The 17,058-nt window shown below is 53.3% G+C and overlaps 1 pseudogene; it reads right to left on the reverse strand.

Moving 5' to 3' along the window:
- Positions 1-8,993: 8,993 nt before the first annotated feature.
- Positions 8,994-9,795, reverse strand: LOC101147490 (large ribosomal subunit protein eL8-like; annotated as a pseudogene).
- Between the last annotated feature and the right edge of the window lie 7,263 nt (positions 9,796-17,058).

A 17,058-nucleotide genomic window follows, 5' to 3' on the forward strand; every position in this document is an offset into this window, starting at 1 on the left:
TGTGCACCTGCGTGTGCATGTGTGTGTGTGCATGTGTGTATGTGTGTGGGTGCATGTGTGCATGGGTGGGGTCACTCCTGGCTACTTCTCCAGCCCCTTTGCCTCCTCCTTGCTCTAGCGCAGACACCTCTGCAGCTGCGCCTCCCCCTTCTGCTTCTCCCCCTCCCTGAGATCTCCCTGCTTGTCCACTCCTGGGAATTCAAAGGCCCTGCCACAAGCTGCCTCACCTCAGTGTCCCCCCATCACGGCTCTTCAGCTCAAGCCCCAGACATCACATGTTCACTATTCTCTCCCCTGCTCTGTTCACTGGTTCCACCAGCTTCACAGACTCCCTGAGCCAGGATCAAACTCTCCATCCTCCTACCCCCACCCCCACTCCCAGACCCAGCTGTCTGGCCACCCCTCCCCTCTCCCTGCCCCACCTCTAATCTGCCCCAGGTCTTCACAATCTTTTCCGCAAAATCTCACTCCCACCCCCACCTGACGCTCTCTCTTCCCCATGGCCCTCTCAGCAGGTAGATGAGGCGGTGGAGGTGGGGGTGAGACTGTGCGCCCTCATAGGCTCCCTCCTGTTTGGCCACAGATGAGCTGGGGAGGGAGTATTAGGCCTGGAGGTTTCTCTGCCTTCCCCTCTGCAACTGAGGACCCCTGCCCTAAGCCCCTCATAGTGCCCCGCAAGTCTGCCTACCTGCTCCTTGACAAACCTGCAGCCTATCCATTCTTCGCTCCCCTGCCCCATGGAGGCCAGTGCTGGCTTCTGGACAGCAGCCTCTCCCTGGGCCCCAGACACGGAGGCCAGACTTTCCCGCACCTCTCAGTTGGGCCTCCTCCATTCCTTTGAAGGGTTTCTCCTTCCAGCTGCGTGGGACTCCGGTGCTCCAGGGCCCTGCCCTGCCTGCTCCCCAGCACTTTCCTGCCCTTCCAAGGCTGACCCTGGCCAGGCTCCACTCTGGCCCTCTATGCAGAGCCCAGATGTCATCAGCCTGACGGGGAGGCTCCATGTGGAGTGGCCACCAGGTTCCGTCCCCTTCTCCCACGCCCCACCATTGTAGAGAAGAAGGCCTGGGCCCTTGTCCTCCCCAGAGGGCCCTTGTCCTCCCCAGAGAAGCCCCCGATGAGCCTTCCCTTGGGCCTTCCTGGATGCAGGGAGCACTCCCCTGGGAGCACTCAGCACCAGGCTTGTAGTCGTCCTTGTTCCCGCCAGGCCACGGGCTCTGTGGGGCCTGGGTGTGACCTCTCTCAGGGTCTTGGCACTGAGGGAAGTGTGGAGATGAGGACAGACGGGGCATCTGCGAGCTCTGCTCTTCTACCCTCTTACTCTTTCTCCCCTTGTTGCTTCCCATCTCCTTTTGGAAAATCATTTTTTAACTCCACACATGCTATAAGGACCCACTGTATTTGTAAAAAACTGAAGCCTTCCATGTAGGACTGAGGTGCCCTTTGACCCCTGCTCCTATCTTCATTCAGGCCCCAACAGGAAACAGATGTCTCCCTCCAATCTAGGAAGCCTCAGGAGGGTCTGTTTACAAAGGTGCCGAGGGAGGGGGTGCAGGAGCCAGGAGAGCAGCAAACTTGTGATTTCCAGTGAATCCGAAGGAACAAGGGAGGAGAAGTTTCCAGAAGGCAGCTGAGAGGGCAGCTGAGAGCAGAGGGCACAGCAGCCTGAGCTCTAGGGGAGCAGACATGCTGATCTCCCTCCCTCTTTCCTCCACTCTCCTGCTGGGGGTCCCCAGTGGCCAGATCCAGCGCGAAGCTGTAGGCCCAAGGCTCATCCACGGGGCTCAGCCTCCCCAGCCCAGAGCAGGGAGGAGGAGGGGGGCCGGTGGGGCGGGAAGGGCAGGTGTGGGAGTCATTGGGCATCTGCGTCGCCCTGGGGGCTTTCCCCCCTGAGGCCTTTCTCAGGCTTGGTTGCCCTCTCTATGCTGCGGCGTTCACCACCCACCTAACAAAAACACGTGAGCGCCTCCTGGGAGCCGGCGGGTGGGCTGCGCGCCTGCTCCTCCGCCTGTCTGCCTCCCCAGGCTTCTGCTCCCCTTCCTTGACTTTTCAAACTTTTCTCTGATGCACCACCCCCTCTCTCGGTGCCTCTGTCTCCTGCTCCCTCAGCCTCGCTCCTCCAACTCTCCGGGGGAGCTTGTTGAATTGGGCTGTTTGTTCATCATTCCTGCAGTGTGCGCATGAGTGTGTACACAAGGTCAAGGTTGGTTCCCACCTTTCCTGTCCTGCTTCATCTGTCTGTGTCTGCCCGCCCATCTATCCAGTAGTCATTCAACAAACGTGAATTGAACATCTGTGTGTGAGCTGCTGAGGGTGAAGAGCCCGGAGTCCCACCCAGGCTGTGTCCTGAAGAAACTTGGAGTCCAGGGCAGACACACCAGTTGTTATATCACAAGAAGACTGGGTTGGGTCACCGAGCATCACACTCAGGGTGTGTGTGTAATGTGTGTGTGCATGTGGGTGTGTGTTGTGTATATTGTGTTATGTGTGTTGTGTGTGTGCGTTGTGCGTGTGCGTGTGCATGTGTGTGTTGTGTGTGTGTTGTGTTGTGTGTTGTGTGTATGTGTGCGTGTGGTGTCTTTCTGCATTGCCCACTTCTCCACACCCGTTCCTCCCTCACCCCTCCAGCATCAGCCAGCCCTGGGCTGTGTTCTTCCATCTGCACCCGTCCACGCATACCCCCTCCCCGGGCCAGGCCGCCCACCTGTGGGGCTTCTGAGATTCCCTCCGCTTGCCTCTGTGTCCACCCAGGCCCCCCTACGTACACCCCAGGCCCACGCATCTAAACATCTTCTTACCCGCCCCCACCTCCTGGACGTCCCACCAGCATCACAAACTCTCTAAGCCCAGGGAGAAATCCTTGACTTCCCAATCCTTCCCCTGTGCTCCCCTTCACCATCCCTGGGCACTCGAGTCCGGGCGCCCTTCCCCTCTACTGCCCCCACCTTTCAGGTTTGCCTCCTCTAAGCCACACTCCCACCCCGTCTTCCCTTCACTCCTCTCCATTACCCCATTCGTGTGGTTGCCCTGGCAACGCCATGTTCCCCTCTCCTGGGTTTTTCAGAGGCAAACTTGTTCACTTCCCTCCACTGACTTTTTGTTCCCATCTCCCTCTCATCTGCTCTCTCCTCCGTCCACAGAGGAGTTTGAGATGGAACTTCAGGCTCTTTCTCCTCTTCCCTCCCTGGCCCTCTGTGACCACCACCTGCCCCGACCTTGAGCCCACCACGGGGCTCACCTGGGGCCTCCACTGACCTGTTTGCCAAATGGAATAGGATCTTTTATCTCCTCCTCTCCCCTCGTTCATGAGGGGTCCTGGTCAAGGTGCCAGGACCGGGATCCCTCTCCTCCCTAAGCTCCTGGGACAGTGAGGGTCTGTCCTGCCACCTCTCCTGTTTGCTTTGGTGGATCCTCTTGCTCCGTGATCTGCTGCGTCGTAGCGCTCCCCAGGCCAGGCCCTGCCTTCCCCAACCTGCTGCACAAACTCTTCTGTGGGTCGGTTCCACCCCTCTCAGGCCATAGGGTCCATTCACACCTTGACTGTGTCTGTGGCCAACTCTTCCTGCTGAGCTGGGACCCCCACATCCATTGCCCTGAGGGGCTGTTCCCCTGGCCATGGCCTCCACAGGGCTCCTTCCTGTGTCCTCCCCACAGAGAGCCCTGCTGAACCTTCCCCTGGAGAAGCTCCCCTGCCCCCCAAGGGCACTGGGACCCTCAGGAACGGCTAGGTTTGGACATCTTTCTTTGAGCTTCTTAAGAAGAGTCTGCGTGTCTGGTGCTCAGCATGGAGGAGAGGCTGGCTGGAGGGGAGGACAGACAGACAGATGGATGAAAGTTGTGTCTTTCTAGAGGATCTCTTCTCTTCCTTTAACTCTCTTGTTCTCTTTCTCTTTCAAAACATTAACGCTTATTGTGAAATCTCGTCTCTACAAAAAAAATCAGAAAATTTGCTGGGTGTGGTGGTATATGTGCCTATAGTCCCAGCTACCAGGGAGGCTGAGGCAGGAGGATCACCAGAGCCCAGGAGTTCGACGAGGCTGCAGTGAGCTGTGATCTCACCACTGCACTCCAGCCTGGGTGACAGAGCAAGAGCCTGTCTTGAAAAAAATATGAATATTTAATTACTTGAGTGACACATGACCACATCATCTTTGCATAAATAGTAAAGTATTACAAATAAGATTAAAGGTCTCCTTTGACACTCACTCCTCCCATCCTGTTCTCTAGCCATTTCCTCTGGGGAAAACCAGTTCTTACTTTAGCAGGAATCATTCTATACTACATACATATTTTTAAACATAAAAATGTATATTTTTCCCCTATAGAATCTGATTTTTCCTCTCCCTCTCCCTCTCCCTCTCCCTGTCCCTCTCCCCACGGTCTCCCTCTCCCTCTCTTTCCACGGTCTCCCTCTGATGCCGAGCCAAAGCTGGACGGTACTGCTGCCATCTCAGCTCACTGCAACCTCCCTGCCTGATTCTCCTGCCTCAGCCTGCCGAGTGCCTGCAATTGCAGGCACGCGCCGCCACGCCTGACTGGTTTTCATATTTTTTTGGTGGAGACGGGGTTTCGATGTGTTGGCCGGGCTGGTCTCCAGCTCCTAACCGCGAGTGATCTGCTAGCCTCGGCCTCCTGAGGTGCCGGGATTGCAGACGGAGTCTCGTTCACTCAGTGCTCAATGTTGCCCAGGCTGGAGTGCAGTGGCGTGATCTCGGCTAGCTACAACCTCCACCTCCCAGCCGCCTGCCTTGGCCTCCCAAAGTGCCGAGATTGCAGCCTCTGCCCGGCCGCCACCCCGTCTGGGAGGTGTACCCAACAGCTCATTGAGAAGGGGCCATGATGACAATGGCGGTTTTGTGGAATAGAAAGGGGGGAAAGGTGGGGAAAAGATTGAGAAATCAGATGGTTGCTGTGTCTGTGTAGAAAGACGTAGACATGGGAGACTTTTCATTTTGTTCTGTACTAAGAAAAATTCTTCTGCCTTGGGATCCTGTTGATCTGTGACCTTACCCCCAACCCTGTGCTCTCTGAAACATGTGCTGTATCCACTCAGGGTTGAATGGATTAAGGGCGGTGCAAGATGTGCTTTGTTAAACAGATGCTTGAAGGCAGCATGCTCGTTAAGAGCCATCACCACTCCCCAGTCTCAAGTACCCAGGGACACAAACACTGCGGAAGGCCGCAGGGTCCTCTGCCTAGGAAAACCAGAGAACTTTGTTCACTTGTTTATCTGCTGACCTTCCCTCCACTATTGTCCTGTAACCCTGCCAAATCCCCCTCTGCGAGAAACACCCAAGAATGATCAATAAAAATAAATAAATAAATAAATAAATAAATAAATAAAGAATCTGATTTTTTTGGTAGGTTTTGGCTTAGGGCATTTTTTTCCCATAGAAATTGCATTGAGCTATGAATATTGCTCTTCAGTGGGACTTTGACTTGACGTATTTTGGGGATCTCCTTCCATCTCAATATATAAAGCTGTCCATCTGCCTTTTTGTCAGCTGCATAGTATTCCAGCAGGCAGAGCTGTCATGGTTTATTGGCCGTTCTTCTGGTAATGGGCATTTAGATGGTTTCTACTCTTCCGTAATTAAAATGAGGTTGCCACGAACACCTGTGTCCCTGCTTCCCCTTCCCATTAGCGCATTCTCCCTTCCGCCTCCTGGGGCCCTGGGTTACTCTTTCTGTCTCCTTTTCTTTCTTGTTCCCTCTCAGCTTCTCATCCCTCCCTGTTCTTTCTAGATGTAGCTGTCACTTTATGTGTCCCAGCATGGGGCGTGTGTGTTTGTGTTGTCTATTTTTTTCACTGTGGGTTTGTGTTAGTCAGGGTCCTAACAGGAAAGGGATGGAACACTTAAATTTAGGAAAATCTGAGGCGAGTTTGTTTACAAAGGTGCTATATTGTAGGATGTGGGATTTTGCAGAAACCTAGAGCTAATAGTTGTGAGGCTGTGACCACCCCCTACTCCCTAAGGGGTGAAGGGTGGAAGTAATGAATGACCAGGCCCTGGAGGCAAACTGTCACCTAGAGGGGCTGCCTTGCTGGGAGCTGAGACCTCTAGGAGAGGGACCACCCAGCCTGAGGTGACCCGGGGGGATAGGCATCCTTATCTCATTCTCCTCCCCCATCATCTCCTGCTGGCCATCTCACTGGCCAAGCCCAGCTGGAAGCCAGAGGGCAGGGCACCTCCCTGAAGGGTGTCATCAGCCTCCTAGAGCAAAGGAGAAGGGTGAAAGGGACAGGGGAAGTAGAGGGCATCTAGAACTTTCTCTCTCCAAGCCCTTTATCAGGTTTTGTTTTTAGTCTCCGGGTTACTCCATCCACCCATCATCCCCATCCACACATCCATCCAGCCAATGTGCTTGGAGCCCCTCCCAGGTGCCATGTGCGGAGTGGCACACCTTTTGGAGGGTTTGGTTCCCCTGTGAGCCCATGCTGGGCCTCTGCCTGCCACCCCCACTGCCTGCTGGCATGGCTCACGCCCCCTCTTGTTTTCAACTTTTATTGACGTCTACTCCCCCTTCTCTTCCTGTATCTGACTTTGTCTTGCTCATCTCTGCTCTTTCCCTCTCTCTAGAGGAGAGTTATTGAATTTTGCTCTGAGGCTGTGCGTCATTCTTGCAGTGTATCTCTGTGTGTGTGTGTGTGTGTGTGTGTGTGTGTGTGCTTTGTGCGTGTGCTGGCTGACTTTCCCCTGCAGCTCTCTCTTTTCTGGGGCTTGTGGAGTTTTGCTCTAAAGTTCTAAATTTCTTATTGATTTTCCTGATCCTAGTTTCCACCCCCTTTCCCAGAGGAAATTTTGGTTATCACAATGATGACCAGCAAAGTGGTCACATAGGAGTCTTTTTCTTCCTGGCTCTTTTATCTGATTTTATTCTTACTCCCTGAATTACTCCATCCATCCACCCATCCTTCCACTCCATCTATTCATCCATTATCTATCATCCATCCAACCATCCATCCATCCATTCATCATCCATCCATCCATCTCTCCATCTGTTCTCCCATCCATTCATTCATCCGTCCATCCATCTCTCCATCCATTCATTCATTATCCATCCATCCATCCATCCATCCATCCATCCATCCATCAATCCATCCACAAACACAGCAGCTACTGAGTGCCAGGACCCATGTCCTTTTTTCCTCTCCAGTCACTGTTGTGAACACACATGTGGGTCTCATCTCTTGCTCTGAGCTGTGACTAAAGTTGCCCCCCACCCTCTGTGTCACTCTCCTTGCTGTTTGTCTCCTGCTCTTTTATTTGTCTATAAACTGCTTAGTTAGTTCAGTGCCAAGGGTGGTCTGTCTGTCCTGTCTCTCCTCCTCTACTTCCCTAACTCCCCCTCTGTCTGTTCTCACACCATGGGGCCCCAAGGCCTATCTGGAGTCTTCTGCTTGCTCTGCACACATTCCCTGGATGTGCTCACCCACGGCTTTCTGTGCTGACACCACCCCCTCGGCCCCTCATGCAGCCCAGACCCTTTCCCTTCCCCTTAAGACACAGACTTAAGCTTGATGAAGCCCTGCCCAGCTCAAGCCATCGCATTGTTTTTGTACCCACCAGAGGTGCTCTATCTCCATTCTCATTGGCACTGAGCATCTCTGCCACCCAGGGCTCAGCAGCCAGGAGCACCAAGTCACCTCTGGCTGCTCTTATCCCTGTCTTCATGGTCCATCTGTCCCCTCTTCCTGCCACATCTCCCTCAAAAGGGCAGGTAGATAATCCCTCTCCATCCCCTCAGCCCCTGCCTCAGCCCAGATGTAAGAATCTAGTGCCTGAACCACATCCATCCATCCATCCCTCCAACATCCATCCCTCCACCACCAAACATCAGTTGGACACTTCCTAGGTACTCTGATTATGACACAGACACCCAAACCCCAGGCTATGCCCTGCAGAAGCCCAGAGTTCAGGGAGAAATTCTCTTGAGATCTTGGCCTTCTGTTAACGTCTCCTTCCTGCCCTGCCCCCCACCAACTCCTGTGCACAGAAGTGCTGGGGAGGGAACCCTAAGCTCTGCTGTTTTCTCCACAGCCCCACTTCTCTATGGCTACCTGTGGCTGGCTCTGAACCCACCACCAGGCTCAGGCAAGGTCCAGAGCCCCAGGCCTGAACTTCCTGCCGCTTCTTCCTGTTCTGCCTTTTCTGCTGGGGCAGTTTTCTCTGGGAAACAGGGTGGCTTACTGTCCATGCCTTTTTGCACACAGTAAAGTCCAGATGTAAGCTCCCATCTGCCTAGGGGTGGAGACGGAGTCTCCCTATGAACACCCTACAGGTACGTCCTCCTACTCCACCTCTGGCCTCCTTCTTCTTCCTTCCCCCTCCACGTATTAAGAATAAGGCATCATTGAAAAAAACAAAGGAGGCTGAGAATAAGTGGAGAATCAAAGTCTGTGCAGTTGAAGGGCTGAGGCTTTGCAAGTTCAACAACAAAGAGAGAGGGACTGTGGAATCCAAACTAGATAAGAGTGAGGAAACTGGGTGGGAGGACAGTGTACAACTGGCAGGTGCAATGAGGACAATGAGGCCCTGGGTCCTCCCCACAGAGGCCTTTGCTGGCTGACTCCTGTCTTCCAGGAGCCCCTGGGCATGGGTATGAGGGCATCTTTCTCTTCGCTCAGACATGGAGCTTCCTGAGAAGAGGACCTGCACCTGGCTTCCTTTTGGGTCTCAAGTTGGAGAGGAGGATGGACAAATGGAAGGTGTGTCTTTCTACTAGTCTCTTTTGCTCCTCCTTTGCCGCCTCTCCCCTCACCCTTTATAACATTCATTTTCTTTTGAGACAGGGTCTTGCTGTGTTGCCCAGGCTGGAGCGCAGTGGCACAATCATAGCTCACTGCAGCCTCTAACTCCTGGGCTCAAGCGATCCTCCCACTTCAGCCTCCTGAGTAACTGGGACTACAGGTATGTGCCACTATGCCCAGCTAATTTTTTTGAAGCAAAATTTGTATCATTTTAATTATGTACAGAAAACTCAACAGTGTACATTTAACCCAGCTTAGTGGCAAGTCCTTTAGCCTTTGCCTTTTTGAGCTTGGCGATGCGAGCCACAGACTCGGGACCCAGGACATTGCCTCCCCAGTGACGGTGAATCTCATCGTATCTCTCATTGTAATTGGTCCTTATAGCTTCCACCAGCTTAGCCAAAGCACTTTTGTCTTCCCAGTTAACCTGTGTGAAGGCGACAGTGGCACAGGTCTTCCTGTGGACTAGATGCCCCAGTCTTGCCTTCCCCTTGATAATGCAGTAAGGGACTCCCATTTTATGACACAGGGCAGGCAAGAAGACAACCAGCTTGATGGAATCCACATCGTGTGCAGTCACCACCAGCTGAGCTTTCTTATTCTCCACCGAGGTGGTGACTGGGTGTTAACTCCTGCTTGAAGGACAGGTAGTCTCTTAGTGGAGATGTCCCCTTTGCCAGCAGCTTTCTCCTCGGCCTGGGCCAAGAGCCTCTGCTTCTTCTCTTGCTTTGTCTCTGGTCTGTACCTGTGGGCCAGCTCAAGCAGCTGAGTAGCTGTTTGGCGGTCCAGGGCCTGGGGGAACTGGTTAATTGCAGGAGGCACTTTCAGCCGTTTATAGAGGAAGGCTCTCTGATGCTGCAACCTGATATAGCGGGGCCATTTCACAAAGCGGGTGAGGTCTCTTTTGGGCTGGATGTCCTGTCCAATGCCAAAATTCTTAGGCCTTTTCTCAAACAGGGGATTCACCACTTTCTTGGCCTCCTGCTTCTTCACGACAGCAGGGGCTGGAGCCACCTTCATCCCCCGGCCTTCTTTCCTTTCGGCATCTTGGGCAGTGAGAGGAGAGAGTACACCCAGCTGATTTTTAAAAACTTTTTTGTAGAGATGAGGTCATGCTATGTTGTCCAGGCTGGTCTTGAACTCCTGGCCCTCAAGTGATCCTCCTGTCTCAGCCTCCCAAAGTGCTGGGACCACAGGGGCATGAGCCACAGCACCTGGCTGTAAAATTAATTTTTAATTACACAAGTCATTCACGGACCCACTGTCTTTGTAAAAAGCAAAAATCAAAGTGTTGTACATAAGACCGGTGTTCTTGTCCACTTCCCATCCCATCTAGCCCAGGGTACAAATACTGCTCCCCCGAAGTAATCTCAGTATTGATTTGGGAGAATCATTCCACTCTCTGTATATGATATTTTCTCATGAAAAAAGGCAAGTCCTGTGGGTGGTGCTGGCTTTGGTTTTGATGTCAAATGAGAATCATATTGAACCAGGCACACCTGCTCTGTGGTGGGCTTTTCTGCACAACAGCGGATCACAGATGGCTTCCAGGACTCAGAATCTCTGCTGCATGGTAGTGCGGAGGCCAGGTGAATGGTGGTTGATGCCACTCTGTGGATGGGCATGTAGCTGCTTCCCCATGATCACTATTACAGACGAGCTAGCTGCAAACACCCCGGCCCAGCCTGCCCCCATCCCTCTGCACGCACAGTGCTCGCTGAGCTCCAGGCTATGATCTGTTATGTCCTCCCCTCTCCTTCTCGACTCCATCTCCTCCTCCTGTCCTCCAAGATCAGGCCCCACTCCTTGTCCTGGTCCCAATCTTCTGGCTGACACCGCTATCCCTCACTTGCCATCCGAACTCTGCCCTCAAATGCAGAATCAGACTTGAAACCAATATGGACCCAGAGCTTCTCACCCACAAGTCATCTTCACATTCCAACCCATCACCTCCCAGGGCCAGCCACACACTTCCTGGTCTCAGCACTGAGCACCACCACCTGCCAGGAGTTATCTCAGCTGCCAGGAGTTATCTCTGACACCTCCCTCTCCTGTCACCCATGGCACATCTGTCTCCCCTTCCTGCTGCTGAATCTTCCTCCAAGGGGCTGTTCAAGACCCTAACCCAACGCCTCAGCCCTGGCCACAGCAGGCCTTAGCATCTCATGCCTGGACCATAGGCCTGTGTAACCACTCCATCCATTCATCCACCCACACATCCATCTATTTTCCTTCCTTCCTTCCTTCCTTCCTTCCTTCCTTCCTTCCTTCTTTCCTTCTTTCCTTCCTTCCTTCTTTCCTTCCTTCCTTCCTTGCTTCCTTCCTTCTTTCCTTCCTTCCTTCCTTCTTCTCTCCTTTCTTTCCTTCCTTCCTTCTTCCTTCCTTTCTTTCCATCCTTCCTCCCATTCATTTTTTACATATCCATCCATCATTTCTATCCATCTACCCATCCATTCATCTATCCACCCATCCATCATCTACCCATCCATCATCTACCCATCCATCATCTACCCATCCATCACCCACCCATTCATCCATCCATCCATCCAACAAGCATACACTGAACACCTACTGGATGTTCTGCTGAACAAAACACACAGCTCCCAGAGCCCAGGAGACATCCTGGTGCATCTGTGTCCATGAGGAAGCAGACTCACCATCTGCAATGAAAATATGGGGTGATAGATGCCACCCATGTGTTTGTGTCACTGTGCCTCACAGTGTGTGTGGTGTGTGAAAGGGAGAGATGTCCACATCTCTGGGCCCACGCTAGATCTCTCTGCTGAAGCAGCGCGCATTCAACCATGCAGCCCACTGAAGACCCTGCCAACAGCATTGACTCACTAAGTCCTCCACAGGCTCTGTGTTTTCCCCGTTTTCCCAAATCCAGGACTGAAAACAGGCAGGCCCCATGCCCTCTGCCTGCCTCCCACTTCCAGCCCAGGGCCACTTCCTCCTCTAAGGGCCCTCTCCCATCTTCTTCTCTGATCCTCTCTGTGCTCCCAGGCACTGCCGTTGCCCAGGCAACAGCTGTCCCCTCCCCTAGACCCTCCCCTGCGCTGTTTCAGCAGGTGGGCAAGCTCACCCCACTCCTACCCAGGAGTCCTTCCTTCTCCCTTGACCTGTTCCCTTCTTCCTCCTATGCCTTCTTTCATCCCAGACCAGCCAGGTGGGAACTCTCATCCCTGGCTGTGGCCACTCCCTCCCTCCCTCCCATCCTGCTCACCCCTGCAGCTGCTCTGTACCTGCCAATGGGGAGAAAAGAGGCCTCCAAACCCCACAGCCCATTTTCTCTCCATTGATGGCCTCTGATGCTGGGGGTCTCTCCTGGCTTCTCAGCCCCTTTCTTTCCTTGATTCTACCTCTCGGGCCACCCTTCTCCTGTTTCCTCTGCAGCCTCCTTGGCTTCCATCAGCCCTCTGTGTCCATGTCCCCAGGGCCCCATCCTCCCTCTCCCTGTGCTCTGCCCCCCCAGGCAGCCTTCCCTAGAGCCTGTGTGACCGTCCTCATGCTGACCCCATCCAGCATCTCCCCTCTCATTCTGCAGCTGTGCTGAGCAGGGTCATGGGAGGCCCTGGGAAGCCCCCTGTCCTCCTCAAAAGAGTCCTTGCTAAGCTCTTCCTGGGGGCCCCTGACCTATTGGGTGAGGATTCTGTGTCCGGAGCACCCAGATATATGTGTGTTGGGCAACTTTCCCCACCCCCAGGCTGTGAGCACCTTGAGGGCAGGACCTGCATCTGATTTGTCTTTGCTGAATGGCTGTGACTATGGCAGAGGCCGGAGGGACAGACGAACTGAGGACAGACAGACTGAGGAGAGCGCTCCCTCCTCCTCACTCTCGTGCTCCCTTTTTTCCTTCCATTTTCTTCCTCTCCTAATTAAAAAATTAGTTTTTAATTATGTGTGGTACATGAAGAAATTATTTTTGCACAAAATTTTTAAAATTTTTTGTGCTTTCACAAAGTTAAAGCGTGACAAAAGGCTGAAGTCTCTTCTCTCTCCCTCCCGCTTCCCACCTCCAATTCCCCCAAAAAGGGGAACCTCTGTGGCCAGTTCTGTGTGATCCTGTCCACACACAGCCTATATGTGTCCTCTCATCTAAATAAAATAGAGCTGCATTTGGTGGTGGTGGGGTGTTGTTTAAAATATAAATACCATTTACTCTGTGTAAATTTTGCCAATAGCTTTGTCTGTCCAGTGGTGAGTCTTCGAGTTCTTTCCACGAACATGTGAGTGCACCGTCATTGGTGTGCAAGAGCTGAGGTGGGCACCTCTTCCTCATCCTGCTCAGCGATGGCATGATGCTAGCCTGAAATTGGCCATGGTGGTAGTATTTACACTACAGAAGCGGGCACAAGCAACCCATAGGGAACATTCTCCCCAGAGGGCCAGTGTGCAAGCATACCCCAGGATGCACCCTGTTTCACAGATCTGGGTCTTTCGGGAGAGAGCTGCACTGTGGGTGACCAGCTCTCCTGTGGATGGACATGGGTGTTTTGCCCTTTTCACCATGACAGATAATGTCACCACAACCTTATCTGTCACTGATTCCTCTTCTGCCTTGCCCTCTGCTGGGTTCTGGCGTGGTGGGGCGGCGGGGCAGGGGGGTCCTCAGAATTCGTCTACAGTATGTGGGTTCTTTTCTGTCTGTCCGTGGAATGTGCTGCCTCTTCAGGTCTCTGGGAGTCTGTCTCTCTCCTTCCTTCCTTCATCTTTCCTCATCCTCTCCCTCGTTTCTTCTCCTCCTCTCCAGATTTGGCCCTTGCCCCAAGGGTCACGATTTGTGGCTGCTTCTGTGTGGAGGTGTGGGTCCCACTGTGCACCCCTCTATTTAGGCCCTTTGTCAGGCTTGTCCTCCCCCGTCTTTCCTTCCTCTTCCATGTGCACGCATCTCTGCATCTGCCTGCGTCTCAGCTCCCCGAGGGTCCTGCCGCCCCCTCTTCATTTCATTTTTTAACTTTATTATTGATGTGCCCCGCCAACACTGCCTCTTCCTGCATCTTGCTCAGCCTCACTCCCTCTCGCTCTCCAGAGGAGGCTTATTGGATTTGCGTCATTCCTGCTCTGTGCATGTGTGCGCACATGTTCGTGCGTGTGTGTGCCTACCACTTTCCCTGTCAGCTCCCTCTCTCTCTTTCTGGGGCTTGGAGAGTTTTACTCTTTGTGTGTGTGCACAGGTGCACATGTGTGTGAGTCACTTCTCTGTAAGGTATGGTCAGGGCTGGGTCCCACCCTCCCTGTCACTCTCATGAACTCCATCTATCCACAACATGCCTGGTGAGCTCTGGACCAAGGTTTGTCCATCTGTCCTCTCCTGTCCTCTTCTTTCCCTCCTCTTGCGCTGCACCTGCCCTCTGCACAAGAGGTGCCCCTTATGCACCTTGGGCATAGAGGCCTCTGTAAGGACACCCCCCGATCTCCTTCTGCGTCTGAAAATCACCCACCTTCATTCTCTGTTGCATGCCACAGATTTGGAGCCAGTGTTGACTGGGGCCCTCCAGAGGTACCTCAAACTCATCTAATCATCTCTGCACTACAAACTGGCCCCTTTCCTGTTCTCATTAACACTGAATGTCAGTGCCTTCCTCGGTGTGGTGCTGCAGCCAGGAGCCCTGCATCGTCTCTGACTACTCCTGTTTAGCCACCCACGGCCCATCTGTTCCCCCTCCCTGCCAACTCTTTCTCCGAGGGGCTGCTAAAGGCCCCCATTCTCTCAGTCCCTGCTGCAGCATCGTGTGGAGATGAGGGGATAATTGTCTTCCTTTGTCCATCCATTCATCCATCCATCCATCCATGCATGCATTCATCCATCCATCCATGCATCCATGCATCCATCCATCCATCCATACATGCATCCATCCATGCATCCATGCATCCATCCATCCATCCATACATGCATCCATCCATCCATCCATCCATCCATCCATCCATCCATTCATCCACCCATCCACCCATCCACCCTTCCATCCATACATCTACCCACCCATCCATCAATCCATCCATCCATCCATCCATCCATCCATCCATCCATCCATCCACTCATTCCTCATCCATCTATTCATTCATCCATTCATTCAGCCATTCATCTGCCCATCCACCCATTCACCCACCTATCCATCCACCCATCCATACATATGTCCACCCACCCATTCATCCACCTACTCTTTCATCCATCCATCCATCTATACATCCATCCATCCATCCCTCCCTCCTACCACCTGACATACATTGAGCACCTGAGTGCTCTGTTGAAGACAAAGACTCCAAAATCCCTGGCTGTGTTCTAAGGAGTCCAGGGGGAGAGAGGACCAGTTACCACCCATGGGAAGATGGGGTGATAGGGACTTTGGAAGTCTCCAAGCATCACCGTGTGTGTTCTTGCATGTGCATATATGCATGTGTTTGCTCTGTCTTGGCCACTTTCTCAGACCCTTCTCTTTCCTCCTGATCTCTACTATCAGTGCTCCCCAGGGCTGTGTCCTCACCCCTCTGCCCTTGTCCTTCCATGGGCCATACTATCCACACCAGGGCTTCAGAGGTCCCTGCACACAAACTCCTCTGCATTTCTGTGCTCATCTCCCCTGTCCCAGACCTGTCTACTCACTGTCCTGTCCTCAGCCCCACTCAGTCATACTCCCAGCATCATAGACTCCCCAGGCTCCAACCAACCTCTCTCCTCTCCAGGCTTCATCTTATGCTCTCATCCTCCATCTCCAGGGACAGAAATCCAGGCTTCCCCTTCTCCCCACCTCCTTCCTTTAAACTTGTGCTGACTCTTTCTCCCAAATCTCCCATCTCCTCCTTTGCTCCTTTCATCCCATGGCCAGCATGGTTGCCCTGGTGACAGCCATCCTCTTCCCTCCTCCTGAGTCTGCTTTCCAGCATGAGAGATGTGTTCTGGTGACCTGTTCCTCCCATGCTCTGTCTTCTCTCTCTGTCCATCTGCAGAAAATCTGGGAAAGGGACCCTTGGCTTTACTTGCTTCCATTCCCAGCCCACGCATACCCCATCCTTGGCAAGGGACCTCAGCCACGTTGAGCCCACCACGGTTCTCAAGAGAGCTCTCCATAGACTTCCTTCTTGCCAAAGCCCATGGTCCCTTTTTCCTCCTCATTTCTCCTGGCCCATTGGGGTCCTGATTGGGGTGCCCATCCTTGCTTGGGAGGCCACTGTCTCCTCCTTCAGGACACTGGGTGCTCCTGGCTTTTCTCCCACCCATTGGGCAGTTTCTCTCTTCCATCCACCTCTCAGTACTGATGCTTCCCAGGGCTCAGTCCTCCACCCCTTCCTGCCCTGCCCGTCCCCCAAGGGCAGCTTCCTCCACCCCCAAGACATCTGTGGCCACCCATTGTCCTTCTTGGACATAGAGCTCTCTCCTGAACTGGGACTTGCACATCCATGTACCTGAGCACAGGACTAGACACTTCCCTGCCCTTCCCACACTGCTCTTCTTTTCTCCAACCTCCTCACCTGCCCAGCTCCCCATCCTCCGCACAAGTAGACCAAGTCTCAGGCACTTTCTTGACTCCTTCTGACCACATCCAGTCCCACCATAGGGCTGTGCCTCCAGCACACCACCACCATCCCGTCTGGGTGTCAGCTCCCAGGGCCTCCCGGGTTTCCCATCTCCAGCCTTGCCCCTTCCTGTCTACACTTGGTGAGGCCACCCAAGCCACCTTTCTAAATCTTCCACCTGGCAGCTCACCCTTCGCTGGCCTAACCCCACTAAGCCAGCTTCCCCACCTCCCCACCCTCCTGATAAACTTCAAGCCAATTTTTCCTGCTTTAAGGCTCTGGACAAGGCCAAACCCTCACACTCTTGGTGACTTATCCTTCTGCCCGACAGGGCAGTCACAAGGAACCTCTTGCAGTGCAGAAAGACTCAGCCTCTCCCCACCTCCTGGCCTTTGCTCAAGCTGCCCTTGGCAGGAACGCCTCTCACCTGTCTGCCTGGCACACAGCAAGGCTTCTCTTGGCTCAGGCACTTCATCCTCCCTGATGAAGTCCCAGGGCCTCTCCCCTGAAAGCCCCCATAGCATCACAGGATCACACCCCTAGGAACAGCCAGGCACATGCATGTGTTTGGGGGGATCTTTCCTGCCAGACCATGGGCATCTTGAGAGCCTGCCTCTGAGTTCTCTCTTGAGTGTCAGCACAGAGGAAGACTGAGGAATGTCTGAAGCTGGAGGAACTTCAAGTTGAAACAAAAACACTAAAATTTCAGGAAGGAAGGACTAAAGTCTCCTTTGAAACCTCCTCCCAAATCCTGATTTCTACTTATTTTCCCACATGGATCCTCAGTTATTAGA

This window comes from Gorilla gorilla, chromosome 21 (genome assembly GCF_029281585.2).
Source record: "Gorilla gorilla gorilla isolate KB3781 chromosome 21, NHGRI_mGorGor1-v2.1_pri, whole genome shotgun sequence".
NCBI classification, from domain to species: domain Eukaryota; kingdom Metazoa; phylum Chordata; class Mammalia; order Primates; family Hominidae; genus Gorilla; species Gorilla gorilla.